Raw genomic sequence first — 18,620 nt, forward strand, 5'->3', positions numbered from 1 at the left:
GCCCCTGATTAAAGAAATACATAAATAAATAATTTATAATTTAATTAATAAGGTATAATATGCAAAGCACAGTAATTTCAAACAGCTTGTAATGTCTCTAATGTACTTTCAATTTTTTATTTTACATAAGGGCTATATTCATTATGTGGTTATGATAAACATACTAATGAATTTTATTACAGGAACAAATTTAAACATGTAAATGAGATCAAATAGTATTAAAATGCAAACGATGGTGAAACTTATTACAAACTAACCTTGCCAACATACATAGAATGATGTTATTTTAAAACTTTGCAAGTTGTATCCGTTAAACAAAGGCAGTGTCTTTTACAATGTCCCTGAACGTAAGAATTTGTGAACTGCATGCTTTATTCTCACATGAACCCCTCAACCAAAAAAAAAAAAAGTTAACTAGAATCCAGGGTTTGCATGTAACTTTGGATGACAATTAAAATCCCTTTTCTTGTTCCAGTGAACAGTAATCTGTGCATAATTACATTCAAATGAGATATTAGCATTTTTTGTGCTTACTCTTTGTTAATTGCAGAGTTCACTCACCATGGTGATGCTTTTGATGGAATCAGGCAACCTTATTGACCTGATGCCGTAAGGCGTGTTGGGAAATTCTGCTGTATTCTTCATTTTTTTTTTTTTTTTATTTTGGCATTTTGAGGAGTCCTGCTGCTTTTATTACATTCCTGACACTTTTGTTAATAAATCATTGCAAAGTTAATGAAAATTGCATTCAGGCATATCCAAAATAATTGTGTCCTTTGTCATGCTAATAAATTGAAAGATGTTGATCCAATGGGCGAATGCATGCCCATTATGGAGAAGTTTGTGATATGGTTGCCTGTTGCACTCACTTTTTCCTTGCCATATCATTCCATATACAATGTGAGAGAGGAAACAAACCACAATATGTTTATTTCTTACTTTATACTGTGAGTCTTTAATTAAGTCAGCAAATGGGTAAATTATATCTCCATGGAAAGATACAAGTATTTGTATTATGATTTATGAAAGGTTGTTAATATCAATAGGAATCAGCAACAGTTTAATATCAGATGCATGAAAATAGGAAACCATGTTTAAATGACCTTTCTCTCATGCCTGGGGATTTTTCCACATTTATATATGACCCACTTGATTTAAAAATGACAATGATAATAATTCAACCTTCTTTTCCCAAGGCTTCTCCTGTACTAATTTATCAGGAAAGTGAAGAAATGTGATTTTTTAAAAAAATTTTGTTTCTCTAGCAAAACATCAGACCTTTTAATTCACTAAGCCTTAAATATTCAAGGGTGTGAGTGAGTGTGTTTGGGGGATAAACACACAATCACACGTACACACAGTGAAGCAGATTGAATGGTTCTAGATAAGAAAGAGTGTTCAGGTCAGAAACATTTAAACTCATAATAGACTGCATATATATATATATATTTTTTTTTTGCATATATATTTTGTTCCCAAATTTATCTCAAGGAAGAACTCTAAGTAATTGTTGTCTTGGGAAATTCTTAATTTATGCACTAGCCCATCATGCTGATTTTAGGTAGATATTTATTCTGCTATTCAATCAAAAAGCATAGTTTCCATAACAACTGCCACATCAGATGAAACGTACAGCTTGGCATTTGAAATACAGGACTTCTTAGGAGATACGCTTCCTGACATATTGTGTTGAACTTGTGTTCCTTTCATTCTCTTTTAAGCTAGCGAGATCTGTGTTTCTATAAAGGACCATCGCAGTTTTGCATAATTATTACAATCCATCTGCACATTTCCAGGATTTATATTAAAGTAATTAAAGCCATTTTGTATTAGTGGGTGCTGTGTGGAACAGGCTCGGATGCAGGATTCTAAAAGTTCCCACTTGCCTGCTTGCTGGGCTGTAATTTGGAGAACAGAGTGTTCCGTAAATGAGGTTTGGGAATACTACATTTTTTTCTTTCTTTCCTTTCTTTGCAAAGTAACTTTTTTTTTCCTCCAATGGAAAAATGGAATAAAAGGTTCACCTAGGGACTAGAATTAATGTAGTCCTTCTGTGTAGGGTTAAAAAAGAGCAAAATCAACATTGTGCAAAGATCTACCAACATTGTGCAAACCCTAATATATTTTGCTTTTTCTGTGGACAAATAATAAGCCTGTGTTTCTAAGGCAACTTTCTTCCAAAGAGCAGCAAGCAATCTAATTTATATTCTCATTTTCCCCAGCAGTGTTTGTTCAAGGTGAATGAGGGCCAATATTACTAACCCCATTTTATGGATGGGATGATTGAGGCAGACAGATAATATTGTACAGAGCAGATAATGAGACAGATAATGTGCTGGGCAAGGGGAGGCGTATGGTAGCAGGAGTAATAACTCTATCAAACCCAGAGAAAGAACTAAGTGAAAGTTTGATATTACGGTTGCTAAGAAAAAAAATCACATAGGTTCCATGAACTTTAAAACGGAATGTTTGGGGCAGACTCAACCACTTCTGAGCTACGTGAGGATACTTAGCCTCTGTTGAGGTCTGCAAGGTTCTATGTTTGACTCTTAGCATTCAGAATCTGTCTCATAAGAATCTGTGATTCCTTTCGGGCACCGCAGTGGAGGTCATCCCATATAATCAAAGAGACAGCATGTTTAAAGACATCTAGATGTCCTAAAAGTGTTTTCTAAATGGAGGGAATTATTATTTTCCTCCTTGGAGCTCTTTCTCTCTTAGTATCCAAACTTTGCCTTCTGAGGGGAGCGGATGAGTGGTGCTGAGCCACTTATCTGCCGGATCATTGTTGTCACCCTTCCTAACAAATGGTTATTAACTGATCTTTCTATGAACCCATCATATACCTATAAGGCTGGGTGATGATGAACACTCTTTGTCATGAACAGTAGCATCCACAAAATTTATGGGTTTTGGAATCTTGCCTTCTGCTATAACAGTAGAGCTGAGATGTTAGGGTGTCCGGAGCCCAAGGTCTTGGTATACAGTAAAGGTTATGCACACAGACTTTGCAATCAGACAGCCCTGCTAAGATGCCACTTATCTGCTCTCTGCCATGAGTTAGTTATTTCACAGCACCGAGTTTTGTTTCCGTCTCTGAAAAATAAGAATAATAAAAATTCACTTGTCAGGTTATGGTAAGTGTTTTGGGACTATCTGGAAAGTGATTAGTACATTACTGGCACATAGTAAAGATTCAAAGGGTAGCTTCTAGGATTGTCATCATTCATACATTTTAGAATTTACCAATTTATCTAGCTTGCTAATTTTCTTTCCTTCTTTAACCAGTTTCTCTGTTGAAAGTTTCTATTGTTTTTACTTTCTTTTTTTCTTTTGGGGATATGTGAATGTTTTAGATTAGAAAGAACTCAGGTTTGACAGTACCATGATTGTTAGGTAATGTGATCATGGAAGGTAAAAAAACCATTGCTGCATTTCTGGTTTCACATCCCATGTCAATAAACTTCTACAATTAAAAAAATATAGTGGAGGCAATCAGAGTGAGTACGGGGAAAAGGACATTATAATGAAATTGAATAAAGTGGACTTCTCGACAAGTGCCAGAGTTTAACCTGGAGAGAGTTCTCAAGGCTTGGAAAATAAATTTAGGGGAAGAGGATTGAAAATTTTTTGCATAATAGCCATTAAAATGATGTAACTTTACCCTAACAGATAGTATACTTAGAAGCTAATTTAAAGTTTTGAACTCATTTTTATGGGTTTCATATTCCATAAAGCCAAACAACTGATACTTAATTGGATTAGGGGGTCATCTCCAATGGGGGAGGGGGTCAAGTGGGGTAGTGGCTGTGGGCATGGGGATAAGAACTAAAAGGAAAATGTGGTATAGTAGCACTTTTGAGACCTCACCAGGCTGGTTCTAGAAGCAGAATGCCAGGCTGACTAGACCTCTGTTGACCCAGCATGTATTACATTTCTGATGTTCTGCACAGATTGTCTGGTGGATTATAAACCAGGTGAAAAGTGAAAGTGAAAGTCACTCAGTCGTGTCCGACTCTTTGCAACACCATGAACTATACAGTCCTTGGAATTCTCCAGGCCAGAACGCTGGAGTGGGTAGCCTTTCCGTTCTTCAGGGGATCTTCCCAACCCAGGGATCGAACCCAGGTCTCCCACATTGCAGGCAGATTCTTTACCAGCTGAGCCACAAGGGAAGCCTTATAAACCAGATAATTCTTCTAAAATAATTCAAGCAGGAATACATATCTACACAGTCCTTGTGGACATTGTCAAAACTATACTTATCTATCCCATGGTCCCTAACGGCAAACTATAAAACAAACAAAAGTTTTGATGGGGAGGGGAGGAAATGCTGCTGTGTTAACGTGCTGGGATTAAAAAAAAAAATTCTAAATCTGAGCAGTGCCTGTTTTCATTTTTGTTCTGGCAATGAAAAAATATCTTGCCTTACACACCCATCCTCCACCCCCTTTTTAATATATATGTTTTCCTCATTCAAAATGGCACTTTGGAATGATTGACTTGCTTGATGCTTCTGTGCTTCAGTACAAGTTTTATTACCTACAGGCTCCTTTACGGTGTGCTGGTGAGACTGCTCTCTTTTCTTGCACATAAAGTCATAAAAGTCCAAATTACTTTTGGATAAATAGAACTGCTGACTAACAAAAATTCCAATCTATACATTTTAAAAAAATCCAAATGAACACTCCTAATAATTTTCTGTTTAAAGTAAATTTTCCCCAAGCCTGTCTATTTTAAGCTGAGCGGCTTCCCAGATGACACAGTGGGTAAAGAATCTGCCTGCGATGTAGGAGACAGAGGTTCGGTCCCTGGTTTGGGAAGAGCCCCTGGACGAGGGCATGGCAACTCACTCTAGTAATCTTGCTTGGACAATCGCATGGACAGTGGAGCTTGGCGGGCCACAGTCCATAGGGTTGCAAAGGGTCGGACACGACTGACCCTCAAAAATGCATGCAGTATTTTGAGCTGAGGTTATTCAGGGTTGGGTTTGTAAAGGACTAGTGTTACATCCAGGAACTATTAAAGAGATGAAGCATCTTTAGAGTACTGGAAAGTACTATGGGACTACAGTTGGAAGACTTGGATTATAATCTTTTCTGCATCTAGTTTTCAAATTCACTTTCTGCAAGTTCCTTAGCTGCTTTGGTTCTCTGTTTCTTTATTTGGAAAAATATAGAGATACTTTCTGAAATGTTCATCATTTCTAAAGTTCTGTAATTCTGTGGAGGTTTTTTGTTGTTGGCATTGTTGTTTATTATTTTTAATAACAGATCTTATTGAACAAAACCTCCTTTGGGCTCCACTATTTTCAATCAATGCAGCATTCAGCAATGGAGACAAATCACTAGTCCAAATTCAAAAGGAAAGAAAACCTGAATTGAACAGCATGCCTTCTATTATCTATAACACCAATTATACCATGTTGCTCCTCCACTCAAAAAACCTTGGTTGACTTCTCTGCTCTTCACACAGGTTGGTCCCAACCTTTACCTCCAGCCTCATGTTCCACTCTCCTGTCTCCAACATACTGTGCTCAAGGCCGGTTGAACAGCTTGCCAGTCTCTGAATATTTCTTATTTTTTGGCTCTTTTCTGTTTCTATCCCTTCTGTTGAGGGTGTTTTTCCCCTTTCTTTGTTGCTGGTAAAGCTCCTGCATTTCCGTCTTAACTAACTTTGAATTTTTTATACTGCTCACCACTAATTCCTACATCCCCTAGCACAGTTAGATGTTCTTTTGAAGTTAATACCTCGTATCTTTCTCAGTGCTTAGACAGTCTAACCCATTAGACAATCAGCAAATGTTTGTAGAATAAATCACTAAGAATTCAGAAAGTGTCTAGTGATTCCAGAGCTACAGATCATGTTATTATTGAAGCCAATGAAGGAGTGTAGGATTTATGACCTCTTTCTTTTAGAAAGATGCAGTAAAATTATTCTGGAATTCCTTGCTCTGGATTTGAGGGGCATCAGATGGTGGCTTGTCATCTTACCCTGCAGCATCACTACCAGCAACTCTGATGTGGTAGCTAGAGGGTCCAAATTTCACACTTTTTCTTTTAATTTTCTGACTTGTTGACACATGAGAATTTCCTGAAGGTTTGTCTAGTGGTTCATACATTGTCATATTTCAGTTAACATCCTGATAAGCTACCACCCCTACAATGTAGGAAGGCAAAATTTCCATGTCTAGTTGATGATGAATCGAAATCTGAAAACTTAACTAAGGGACTAATTCAATGTATTTTGCAATGAGTGGTAATCCAGTATCTGTGTTAGCATCCATTCTTAATAAGGAGCTTTTGATAAGCTCTGAAAAGGCTAGACTTTACTTTGACCAAAGAAACTGGCAACCCACTGCAGTCAGTATTCTATTCTTGTCTGGAGAATTCCATGGGCAGAGGAACCTGGCAGGTTACAGTCCCTGGGGTCGCAAAGAGTCGGACACAATTGAGCCACTTAACACTTTCACTTTTCCTTAGTAAAAATAGAGAGAGTGGGTTAAACGCTAGTACTCAAGTTGTATGTTTTATAAGTTCTTTATGCCGAGCATTCCAATGGTCTCCATAGTGTCTTTTCCTATGACTGGGCTTCAGTATTAAAACTGATTATAGTTCATTGAAGTCCTGTTCCTATTTCTTGGATACTCCATTGGAAAATGGGTGCTCAAGTGCTTCTTTAATGATTCTTGAAACTTTCCAAATGTCTTAATATTGAGTGAAAGTAGGATCCATTGGAGACATTATTATTAGGTTCATATCTTATTATAGCATGTGTTTATACTTAGTCAAGCATCAGGAACATAATTCTGCTTTTTTTTTTTTTTAACATTCTATTCAGTTTGCTTCAAGAAAAAAGGATGATGCTCATTGTCAGACATACACTTCATTATGTCTTTATGTGTCTATTACATATGTATATACGTGTGTGTCTATTATATGTATGTGTGTGTGTCTCAGTTCAGTTCAGTTCAGTCACTCAGTCATGTCCGACTCTTTGCGACCCCATGAATCACAACACACCAGGCGTCCCTGTCTATCACCAACTCCCGGAGTTCACCCAGACTCACGTCCATCGAGTCAGTGATGCCATCCAACCATCTCATCCTCTGTCGTCCCCTTCTCCTCCTGCCCCCAATCCCTCCCAGCATCAGATTCTTTTCCAATGAGTCAACTCTTTGCATGAGGTGGCCAAAGGACTGGAGTTTCAGCTTTAGCATCATTCCTTCCAAAGAAATCCCAGGGCTGATCTCCTTCAGAATGGACTGGTTGGATCTCCTTGCAGTCCAAGGGACTCTCAAGAGTCTTCTCCAACACCACAGTTCAAGAGCATCAATTCTTCGGTGCTCAGCCTTCTTCACAGTCCAACTCTCACATCCATACATGACCACTGGAAAAACCATAGCCTTGACTAGACGGACCTTTGTTGGCAAAGTAATGTCTCTGCTTTTGAATATGCTATCTAGGTTGGTCATAACTTTCCTTCCAAGGAGTAAGTGTCTTTTAATTTCATGGCTGCAGTCACCATCTGCAGTGATTTTGGAGCCCAGAAAAATAAAGTCTGACACTGTTTCCACTATTTCCCCATCTATTTCCCATGAAGTGATGGGACCGGATGCCAATGATCTTCGTTTTCTGAATGTTGAGCTTTAAGCCAACTTTCTCACTCTCCACTTTCACTTTCATCAAGAGGCTTTTTACTTCCTCTTTACTTTCTGCCATAAGGGTGGTGTCATCTGCATATCTGAGGTGATTGATATTTATCCTGGCAATCTTGATTCCAGCTTGTGCTTCTTCCAGCCCAGCATTTCTCATGATGTACTCTGTATAGAAGTTAAATAAGCAGGGTGACAATATACAGCCTTGACGTACTCCTTTTCCTATTTGGAACCAGTCTGTTGTTCCATGTCCAGTTCTAACTGTTGCTTCCTGACCTGCATATAGATTTCTCAAAAGGCAGATCAGGTGGTCTGGTATCCCCATCTCTTTCAAAATTTTCCACAGCTTATTGTGATCCACACAGTCAAAGTCTTTGGCATAGTCAATAAAGCAGAAATAGATGTTTTTCTGGAACTCTCTTGCTTTTTCCATGATCCAGCAGATGTTGGCAATTTGATCTCTGGTTCCTCTGCCTTTTCTAAAACCAGCTTGAACATCAGGAAGTTCACGGTTCACATATTGCTGAAGCCTGGCTTGGAGAATTTTAAGCATTACTTTACTAGCGTGTGAGATGAATGCAATTGTGCGGTAGTTTGAGCATTCTTTGGCATTGCCTTTCTTTGGGATTGGAATGAAAACTGACCTTTTCCAGTCCTGTGGCCACTGCTGAGTTTTCCAAATTTGCTGGCATATTGAGTGCAGCACTTTCACAGCATCATCTTTCAGGATTTGAAATAGCTCAACTGGAATTCCATCACCTCCACTAGCTTTGTTCGTGTGATGCTTTCTAAGGCCCACTTGATTTCACATTCCAGGATATCTGGCTCTGTGTGTGTCTATTACATATTAATTTATGACTGTGCTGGGTCTTCATGACCACGAGGACTTTTCTCTAGTTGTAGCAAGTAGGAACTACTCTTCATTGCAGTGTGCAGTGGCTTCTCTTGTTGCAGAGCACAGGCTCTAGGGTGTGCAGGCTTCAATAGTTGTGACATGTGGGCTTCAGTAATTGCAGTTTCCAAGCTCCAGAGCAGAGGCTTAATAGTTGTGGAGCATGAACTTAGTTGTTCCTTGGCATGTGGGATCTTCCTGGATCAGGGATTGAACCTGAGTCTCCTGCATTGGGAGGCAGATTCTTTACCACTGAGCCACAAGGGAAGCCCTTTGTGTCTAAACCTTCTCAAGACCTAGGGCGAGGGCTCTGTTAATTTCTGACACAAACGTTGGCTACCCCTTTGTTCTTTAAATCATATTCTAATTGGCATGAGAGGATAGACTGTATGTGAATCAGCAAGCAGATAAGAGAAGTAGATTTTCATTAGGGCAAAAGCTCCTCATTCATTGACTGGTATAAAGCAATTTAAGGATAAAAATTTAAGGATGAAAATAGTAAAGGGGAACTTCTGATGTACATGAAACTTAAGGAACCTAAACTTAAGGCTTCCCTGGCAGCTCAGATGATAAAGAGTCTGCCTACAATGCAGGAGACCTGGGTTTGGTCCCTGGGTCAGGAAGAGGATATTCCCCTAGAGGAGTATATGGCAACCCACTCCAGTATTCTTGCCTGGAGAATCCCCATGGACAGAGGAACCTGGTGGGCTATAATCCCTGGGGTTGTAAAGAGTCAGACACGACTGAGCGACTAAGCAGCATTCTGGTGCATCACAAATATATAAAATAATAAGTGAATTATAAGGTGGTTAGGCCTTAAAACACAGATAGTGAAAAGTACTAGGGAATTAACTCTCCTTTATATTTCTGCTTATGTACACAAGGCTGTTTGAAAGTTTGCATGAGAGACTATTGACTCTCCAAATAAGTTCAGAGCATGGAAACCTTGGATCATTTGGGTAGTTGGCATTTGACCAACTGTTTTTTTTTTTTTTTAAATAGTGTTCAGTTGTGAGTCTGGAGCTTTGTTTAGCCTGGTGTTTTTCTCGTATTTGACGTTCACACTTGTTATAGTGCATATCTATCCTTTTCCTCATGTGGCTCTCTCTGAGGTTGTCTGTGGATTTGAAAACCAAAGTGTGATGAATCAATTTTGCCCCTTGTTTGTTTTCCCCCACGGACCTGTGGCTTATAACTGAAAATAACAGTTGTTTTGAACAACTGAATATGAATTTAGAGATGCTCACATAACTGCAATGCTACGAACATTGAAAGGATTTGAAGAAACATTCTGAACTACTAAGGAGATTGAAATTTTCATTGATTTTTATAACTGTTATTATATGGAGAATCAAGACTTCAAGACATTTTAGAAGAATTTTTGTAATTGGAACCCATATTTTTACAGTGTTTTCCTAACATAAATGTGGTAACTTTCCAATTGGGATTTTGGGGCTTCATAGATCAGGATTGTATCAGTGCTGGGCAGTGCTTGATATATTTCTTTTTGCCCCTTTCTCTAAGTTTTTGATGGCTTTGTTTGATGTGACACTTCACCGGAGTCCCTAAAACATCGAGACTCTCGTAATTCGTCTATCACCAGTGACAGTTCCATGGACAACATATCATGTCTGACTGTCTATTAGATCTGCTATAATCTATGGGCCTTGTGATGAATGAAGAGCAGGTCCTCGATCACACAGCTCCATCACCGTTGATCACACCTGGAAACCCTGCACAGACACTAATTAGAAGAGAGATTTCTGAAACCTAAAGTGGGATAAAAATAATTGAAGTAACTGAATCCCCATCTCCTAACAAATTTCACTTCACAGCAATCTGCTATGGTTTTATTCTTTTTCTGCTTGCAACTAGGAATCTTCTTGCCTTCTCTGTGCTGCTGAGGCAAAAGCAACTACCTACACCCATGTATCCAGTGCTTAGAAGAAACATCTAGGTGTCACATTTTTTCTCTGTTCTCATCTTTGAAAAGCCATATTCTCACCACGGAAACAAACTAATCACATTTATTTTCATCCATCAAATGAGAAAATGACTTAGTCTGGGTTGTTGAGAGTTCTCTGAAAATAGTCTTATCTTCTTTGGGTTCTATAAAGTGCTTCTTAACTTGCAACGTGCATATGACTTACCTCTTTTTCAAAATGCAGATTCTGACTCAGTTGATCTGGGATTGGGCCCAAGATTCTACATTTTTAACAAAGCCACGCTTTGAAGAGCAAGGTCCGAAAAAGAGCTCATTGAAGTATATGCCTGAAGATGGTCTGTGCTTGTCCCTGACTTGAATACAGTGAGGAGTCCAGGGTTGTTCAGATTCCAGTTAGAAAATTATCTACTGTAGCATGTGCCCTTCTTATTTCCATTAATGAATACTGAGCTTCATTATTGATCTAAACAGCCTTGAAGGGTCACACTTCATCCCTGAATGAAAGGCTTCAGCACATCCTGAACCTTGAGCCACAACTGCAGGGAAAAAGGGGATTAATTTCACCTCTCTCCGTATTGACCCTCCACTTGGGGAGCTAATATTTCTGGCTCTGAGCCAGCTGACCTCATCCACAAATTAAGCTGACAGTTTCTTCCAGCAGTAAATGCTGTCTTGGAGCCAAAGCAACATTGACTTAATTGGTCTCAAACAATTCTACTGGCCGCAACTTCTCAGATTCCTGAGGGAGAGCCTCACCCTCCTGCTGAGGTGCTGTGGCCCTTTTCATCTTTCTTCTCCATTTTAACTAATGCTGCTGGCCAACGGGTTGGAACCACTGCACGAGAGAAGAGGGATGAGGTGGGCATTGATTAAGGTGGGTAGAACTTAGATGAAGGCTGATTCATCTGGATGTCTAATTAGAGAATGAAGAACAAGGACTGGTGAAGGGCAGAGAATGAAGCACAGGAAAATAGTCATTGTGGGTCTAAGAATATTTGAAACCTCTCCTAATGTGTCTCTTTTCCCTGTGGAGTGTAAAGACTGTAGGTAGCAGAAACATAAGAACTCCAAAATGGGAGGAGAAAAAGAGGCTTTCTCATTCTCTGTGTTTATTAGAGGTTGCAAAACAACAGCTAAAGCCATGGAATCTTGTTATAAGTATTAGTTATGTAGAGTATCGGAGAAGGCGATGGCAACCCACTCCAGTACTCTTGCCTGGAAAATCCCATGGACAGAGGGGCCTGGTGGGCTGCAGTCCATGGCGTCGCGAAGAGTCGGACACGACTGAGCGACTTCGCTTTATTTTTTCACTTCCATGCATTGGAGAAGGAATGGCAACCCACTCCAGTGTTCTTGCCTGGAGAATCCCAGGGACGGGGAGCCCAGTGGGCTGCCGTCTATGGGGTCTCACAGAGTCGGGCACGACTGAAGCGACTTAGCAGCAGCAGCAGCAGCATGTAGAGTATGTAAATAAATTCAGTAACAGGTGAATGGGGCTAAGAGGAAGCTGTTAGCTGATGGTACTCATGAAACCCAGTGAATTTTTATTGCTTCTTGGTCTGGGATTCATGAATTCCATTAGTTTCTGGGAAATTGGAATTATATTTGGCCTTTTGAATATATGAGCTGTTTTTTTGTTTTTTCAATCAGGAAGAAGTTCCCTTTCCTTGATCAGGATATCAAAGTTGTTTGTAATCTATGAAAGCCTAAATAAAAACACTGCTCTAAGGAGCTGTGCAGAGAAGAAAATTTTGGCTATAGTTTGTGCTATCTTACTTTACTCTGTACTCCAGACTTGGTCAGAAAATATAATAACTGAAGAAGATGGAGCTCATCTCCTTCAATAGCAAGAACTAAGGCTGAGACTGGTTTGCTTGCCTGGGGTAAACCATCTGAGCTAAGTGTGAGGAAGAACCACTAAAGGTCCTAAAGGAAACTCAGGCCTAGAACAGTTTAAATAACTCATCCTGTGTGTTCTGACAGAGCTACAATGAAAACTTTCGTCAAGTGTCCATTTGCACTTCACCTAATGTTCTAATTCAGCTGTCACTGTCTTAAAAGCATGCTTCAGCCAGTTTTCTATTTCAACTCCTCATCTTCTGTCATCACCCTGAGTGCTCCATGGCCTTTGCATACACTTGTAGAGCCAATATTACTTAGTAATTTTTAGTTTTTGATCTTGCTTTATTTTACAAAAACAATAAAGTTTGAAAGACTGTTCATTTTCAAGGCCTTTTTCTCTTTGCCTTTTAGTCAAAGCTCCATTCTAATATTTCAGAGCTCTTAAGAATACAGAGGGTTATAAATCCACGCCTGAATCTCCGTTCCATGCATTCTCTCCCTGCCTGTGTGTTCTCTAGTCCCATCTGGGTTCATGCAGTTGCATTATGCACTCTGACATCCATGTCATGTTATGTTTATCCAACTGTTTTACTCCTAGTCAAAATCGAAAGTTTTTTTCTTCCACAATTCTCCCAGCAGTGCCTTCCCAGCTTAGAGAAAATGAAGCTGTCGGCCATCAGTTTATACATCATCACCAACAATAAACATGCCAGGATCAGAACCTGCATTTTGTTATCTGACCATTGTTGATGGCAGGGAAAACAGACAGCTTGATGTTCATTGGCTAGGCTGACCTTCAGCCCTGGGAGCAGTGGGGAAAATCTGCATTTTGACTGGAAGTAAACTGAGGAAACATGACATGGAGTCAAGGAGGGATTGTAGACTGTCCCAGGGGTGTGATTTTTTAACAGACCGACTTTTGGCATTTGAGCAAAATCTCAGCAACTCTCTGGACAGAATTTTTATAACCGTCCGTTTGGCAAGGCTGATGTGTGACTTGAAATAGCACTTCTATTTTACTTTACATGCTCTGGCTTTTGTATACAAATAGTCTGTTTCCTGTGGCCTGGAAATGGGGACTTTTCCCCCTTTCTTCCTTGTCGTCCCCACTCTGTACCTGTGGCCTCTAAAGTCGTGGTGAGTGGTATAGGCATGTAATCAATGCTTTCTGACAGGAGGTGAATGTTTAGATGGGAGTGGCATCTGCCTTTTATTTGCCATGTGGTACGGGAAAAGGAGCAGACTTTGGAAGTCAAGACAGGTCTGGGTCTCAATCTGGAATGTCACTTAATGATTTGATCTCAATGTCTTCATCTTTATCCTGGGTATCAAAGGCCTTCCTAGAGATGTTAGAAGTAAGTGAATTAGCATATGTGTAAAGTACTAGCATGTGTGAAGTTCTTGAAATAGGTTAGCTCCCTTCCTTGTTTTAGTTGTTTTCTCCTTTTGGTATAAATGCAAGATATGCTAGAAATATAGACCAGCCTCAACACAACGTTTACATGAATCTACAGCTTTTCTTTTGAAATTTCTTTTGGTATGTTAGGAGGAAAAAGGCATTGGAATCAGATAGACACAAAACACATTCTCTTTTATATAGAGGGCTTAATTAAAACAAGAGTCTGGACACAAACACTGTCCAGAGTAAGATGTATTAGTTACATAACCACCTCTGTATCTACAACCAGCAATATCCTGTTTTATCTATTGTGTTTGCAGTTAAAGGTGTATTTGTGTCTTTTAACAAAAGATAGACAGAAGAGCTTTGTTAAATAGAATATTGGAGAGGTATCAGGAGGTAGGAGATTAGGGGGAGAAAGACCAAGGTGTTGGGCTGGGAAGAAAGGAGAGCAAGGCTGGATGGTGCAGGCGTGGCAAGCGGTGTGGACCAGCTGTCATACTGGGTGGACCGAAACATCATTGCCTGCTTGCAAGCCTGCCTTTGTTCCCCACGGCCTGGATGCCACCAGGGCTGTTCTCTCTTGATTGGGGTCTTTAGGGTTAAGATTCAGATCTCTCCTCATCCTCTTAAGAACTCTAATAAAGGCACCAGGAGGATCTTGCTCCCTCTGGCCCGGAATGAGATGAAAGAACAAAGAAACTTGATTCCGTGCCTGCAAATTAAATTTTCTTTATTGGTCCATTTTTAAAATCCAAGAGTAAAAGGTTCACCTGGACTTGGGGGCATTTCATTTGGACCAGGCTTAAGACCCTTGGATGGAGGATTGGAATGCTACTGGGCAGATTTGGTGGATGTCTTTTAAAGTGTGTATGTGTGGGGAGGATGAATGAAGTGTTTTCAATAAAGAAGTTTAAAGCTTCTACTGGTCATGGCTAATGGGGCAGCAGTCTCCTCTCAAGGACATTTTCAATTCATTTTGACAACTATTTGTCCATTGCTTACTATTTGTGGGATGAGAGAAAAGGGTTCCATTCTCTCCTGTGTTTAGTATTATGATTAGGCAGAACCAAATTACACAGGAAACATTTAAAAACAAAACATAAATAAAGCACTTAATAATTATCTAGCCTGTATGTTTCAATGAATAGTCTGGTATGGGGGTAGTCAGAAAGGTCAGTGACTCGCACTTACTCAGTCAGAAACAGTTTCTTAGAAGTGGATTTCATATTGGAATAAAACCTTGCTCCCTAGTATGGCATACAACACTGTGACTAGCCGCAGTCCTTGACCCATCCTTCTCCGGTCACCATATGTACCCTAAGAAAGGTTCACAGTTCTTCTCCCGTGCTGTACTCGTACCTCATGCCTCTGCACCTTTGCACACATGCTCCCTCGGCCTGGAAGTCTCCTCTCCTTTAATTGTTCATTCATACATAACCTGGTTGGATCTTACTTATTTTTCAAAATGCATTTTATGTGTCCCCCTCTTCCAGGAAGCCTTCCCAGAGAGCTCCCTGCAACCTGAGCTGAACGTTTCTCCTCTGTGACACTCACACCTATGCATACCTTCCATATGGTGTGGGGAAGGCAAACCCTATGTCCCTGCCCAGACTCTGAGCTCCTTCACACAGTGACTTGTTTTAGTTCTGTGCTCCCTGCCTCTATAGTGTTGGCAATCTATAGCCAACTCAGGAAAAGGTTTTTATATGCATGAATAAGAGAATGCATTGCTACTTTAGCTGCACACTCCTGGGAAGCAAATTCCCGTGGCCCAGAGTCCAATTTCAGAAGCAGAATCCCTACTGCATAGCTCATCCTTGAAAATTATGCTCTTGCTTGGCAGTGATTCTGTACATCCAAGAGAGAGCCCTCTTCCCATGGGCCACAGGTGCCCACCTGCCCACGCTCTCCTGCTGGCAGTTGGCATGACTCCAGGTCACCTCCAGGAATGAGATTGCTGAGGCCAGCTTCTTCCAAGATGAATGAAAGGTCCTGGTGATTCTAACTGAGCAGGACTTGGGATCCATTTGGGGGCTAACCTCTTTGTGTTGCGCAGAACACGCTCTGTTGGGGAAATGGGTGCTGTGTTTAGTGTTCCATTTTCTCTGCAAGAGATGAAGAGATGTGAGGCCAACCAGAGAGAGGTTAAAGAGATGTGGGAGCCTTACAGCTGGGGATCATTAACAACAATCAAGACCAACATAAAAAGCCAGCAGGCCTTCCCTCCCTCTTGGCCTTGGAAGCCATCTGGATAGAGGAAATTTGGTTTAAACTCTGGTAAGGGAACTTTTTAGTTCTCTGAGACTGTTCCTTTAACTTCTCCATAGAAGTCCCTTGAATCCCTAAAATCTGTCCCTCGAAACCCTTTAGACCAGAGCAGATGGTGACTGGTGGCATAAACTACGAGGTTCTTAACCTTTCTTAGAAATGCCTGGGAGGGCCAGCAGATCTTTTTACACATTCTAAGAATTACGGTGCTGTTTTCTTCAGAACTAGACAGGGTTCTTTGACTGCCCTACCCCTGTATGCCTACTAAAGGCCCACCTTCTGTCACAGGTGGTTAGAACCCAGGTGGCCTCCTGACCATGTTCAGCCTAGTAGTTTACAACAAGGCTTGGCCAAGTCAATCAGGCCTTTTCTTTTAGAGAATTAGAAGCAGGAGCAGAGGGTATTTGCCATTTATGATATACCCTTGATATGAAAGGTCAGGGTCATATAGAATTAGTGCTAGGACCACTTTCCTGTTATCACATGCCCACTGAAGTCATAAAGGGCTTTGAAACAGCTGAGCCAAGGGGCTAGATCAAATGAGCAGAGAAGTAAGGTGAAACCCTACAGGCCCTAAAGGTTTGAAGGAGTCGTCTCTGTTACTGCCTCTTGGTTTCCAAGTTAAAGTCCGGCCCTGCTGTATTTCCTGTCCTTAAATGTCCTAACATCCATGACATCATTCTCCTTTCATGACCTTGAGAGTATCAGTATTCCTTGTGATGGAAAATGTCTCAAAATTGTTCTTGTAGGGCTTTACATGACCATGGCACTTTTATTGCTTTATCTGAACTAAAAACAAATAAACAATGTATTTAGGCAAAAGGAGACTAGAGGGGTCAATCGATGACAGTCCTTACTTCCTTAATTTTTACCCGTTCATGGCTTCCTGAGCCCACTGTCTGAGTTCCCTTCTTCCCAGGTCATCTGCATGTGCAGCAGTTTTGGCCTGAACTGCACTCAGTATTGCAGTCTCTGCATGTCTGATTCCAGACATGTAGCATTTTTGTTGAGTTTGCTTAACAATAGCCAGCAACAGGTTTCCTGCTTCTCTTCCACGCCTGGCAGCCCTCAGTTGCTGGGCACAGTGCAGGCATCCAGCAGCTATGTCTTGACGTGGAAAAGTAGTGACCCTGAGTCATGTTTTCCTCTGAGATACTAGTGAGTGAAGAAAACTGTCCTAGCCCCTGTATAATTTGCTTTTGAAACTAGTGCTGTAAAACCAAGGGTAGAAGCTCAGGGCCAACCCCTCATTTCATAGTTGATATTCAGAGTGTCACGGAGGCCAGTTTGATGATGGAGGTCCGTCCAGGACTTGGGAACATTCTAGGGTCTTGAAATTTTTTTTTTCTTTTTTCACCTAAATGAGATAACCTTATGTTTATTAGTCTGATTTTTATTCTCAGGACCTTGGAATTTTCATTCTCTTCTCCCTGTGATACTCATGGCTGGGGCCTTATTCAGGTCCTGCTCTGGAAGGTTTTCTCCCTGTGAGCCCAGGAGTTGCCTTCCATCACCTTTCTCTGTTGCTTCATTGCATATATGACAGGTTGACCTTATGTTCCATTTTTTTCTTTCTTTATTCCTTGCTTCCTGCCCTAATATTGTAAGCCTGGAGGTGAAGAGACTTTGTTTTGTTCTTGGTCACATCTTTGTGCCTAAAATAGTGCCAAGCTTGTGGTACCAAAACAGGTAAGTGGAATGAATATATAAACGGTTCATAAAAATTAAAAGATTTCATAAAAAGTAAAACAGAAAGTAAACATTGCCCAAGCTTTTACCACTGTAAGATAAATACTGTCAAGATTTTGGTGGATCACATTCTTGGGTTTTTTTTAAAGAAAGGAAACATACTATTTTAATTTGATTTTTTCCAGTTACAATGAAAGTGGATATTTTTCAATGTTACATTAGTAGGTCTCACCCATAGTGGTACCGCAGGTGGAGAGTGCTAAAATGTACCTTCCAAAGCCCTCCTTCACAACAACTCAACCAGATCCTTTAGAACTAAGGCCAGCATTCCCAACATTCCCAGCTTTGGAAGTGATTTGAATGCACAGCTGGAGTTGCAAATTTCTGGCCTGCATGGTTATTTTAACTGCATAGAATGAAAAGTTTTGTCTTGTTTTCTTTTTACAAATCTAATGGACCATTCTAGGAATCTTAACCTATGGCCACTGGAGCTAGAAGTGAAAGTGAAAGTGAAGTCGCTCAGTCGTGTCCGACTCTTTGCGACCCCGTGGACTGTAGCCTACCAGGCTCCTCCATCCATGGGATTCTCCAGGCAAGAGTACTGGAGTGGGTTGCCATTTCCTTCTCCAGGGGATCTTCCCAACCCAGGGATTGAACCTGGGTGTCCCATATCGCCAGCAGACGCTTTAACCTCTGAGCCACTAGGGAGCTAGAGGTACTGACCATTAATTTGGGTTCATAATATGATGATATTAGCAAATACTTTTATGGTGTTTGCTATTAATTTATTGTTTTTAAACACACACATGTATGTATGTATTAATCCTCACAAGAACTGTGAGTTTGGAACACTGATAATTTTACAGATGAAGAAATTGAAGTACAAAGAGGTTGAATAACTCACTCAATGTCAAGGTTACACAGT

The sequence above is a fragment of the Bos javanicus genome, chromosome 11, assembly GCF_032452875.1.
Source record: "Bos javanicus breed banteng chromosome 11, ARS-OSU_banteng_1.0, whole genome shotgun sequence".
Classification (NCBI taxonomy): domain Eukaryota; kingdom Metazoa; phylum Chordata; class Mammalia; order Artiodactyla; family Bovidae; genus Bos; species Bos javanicus.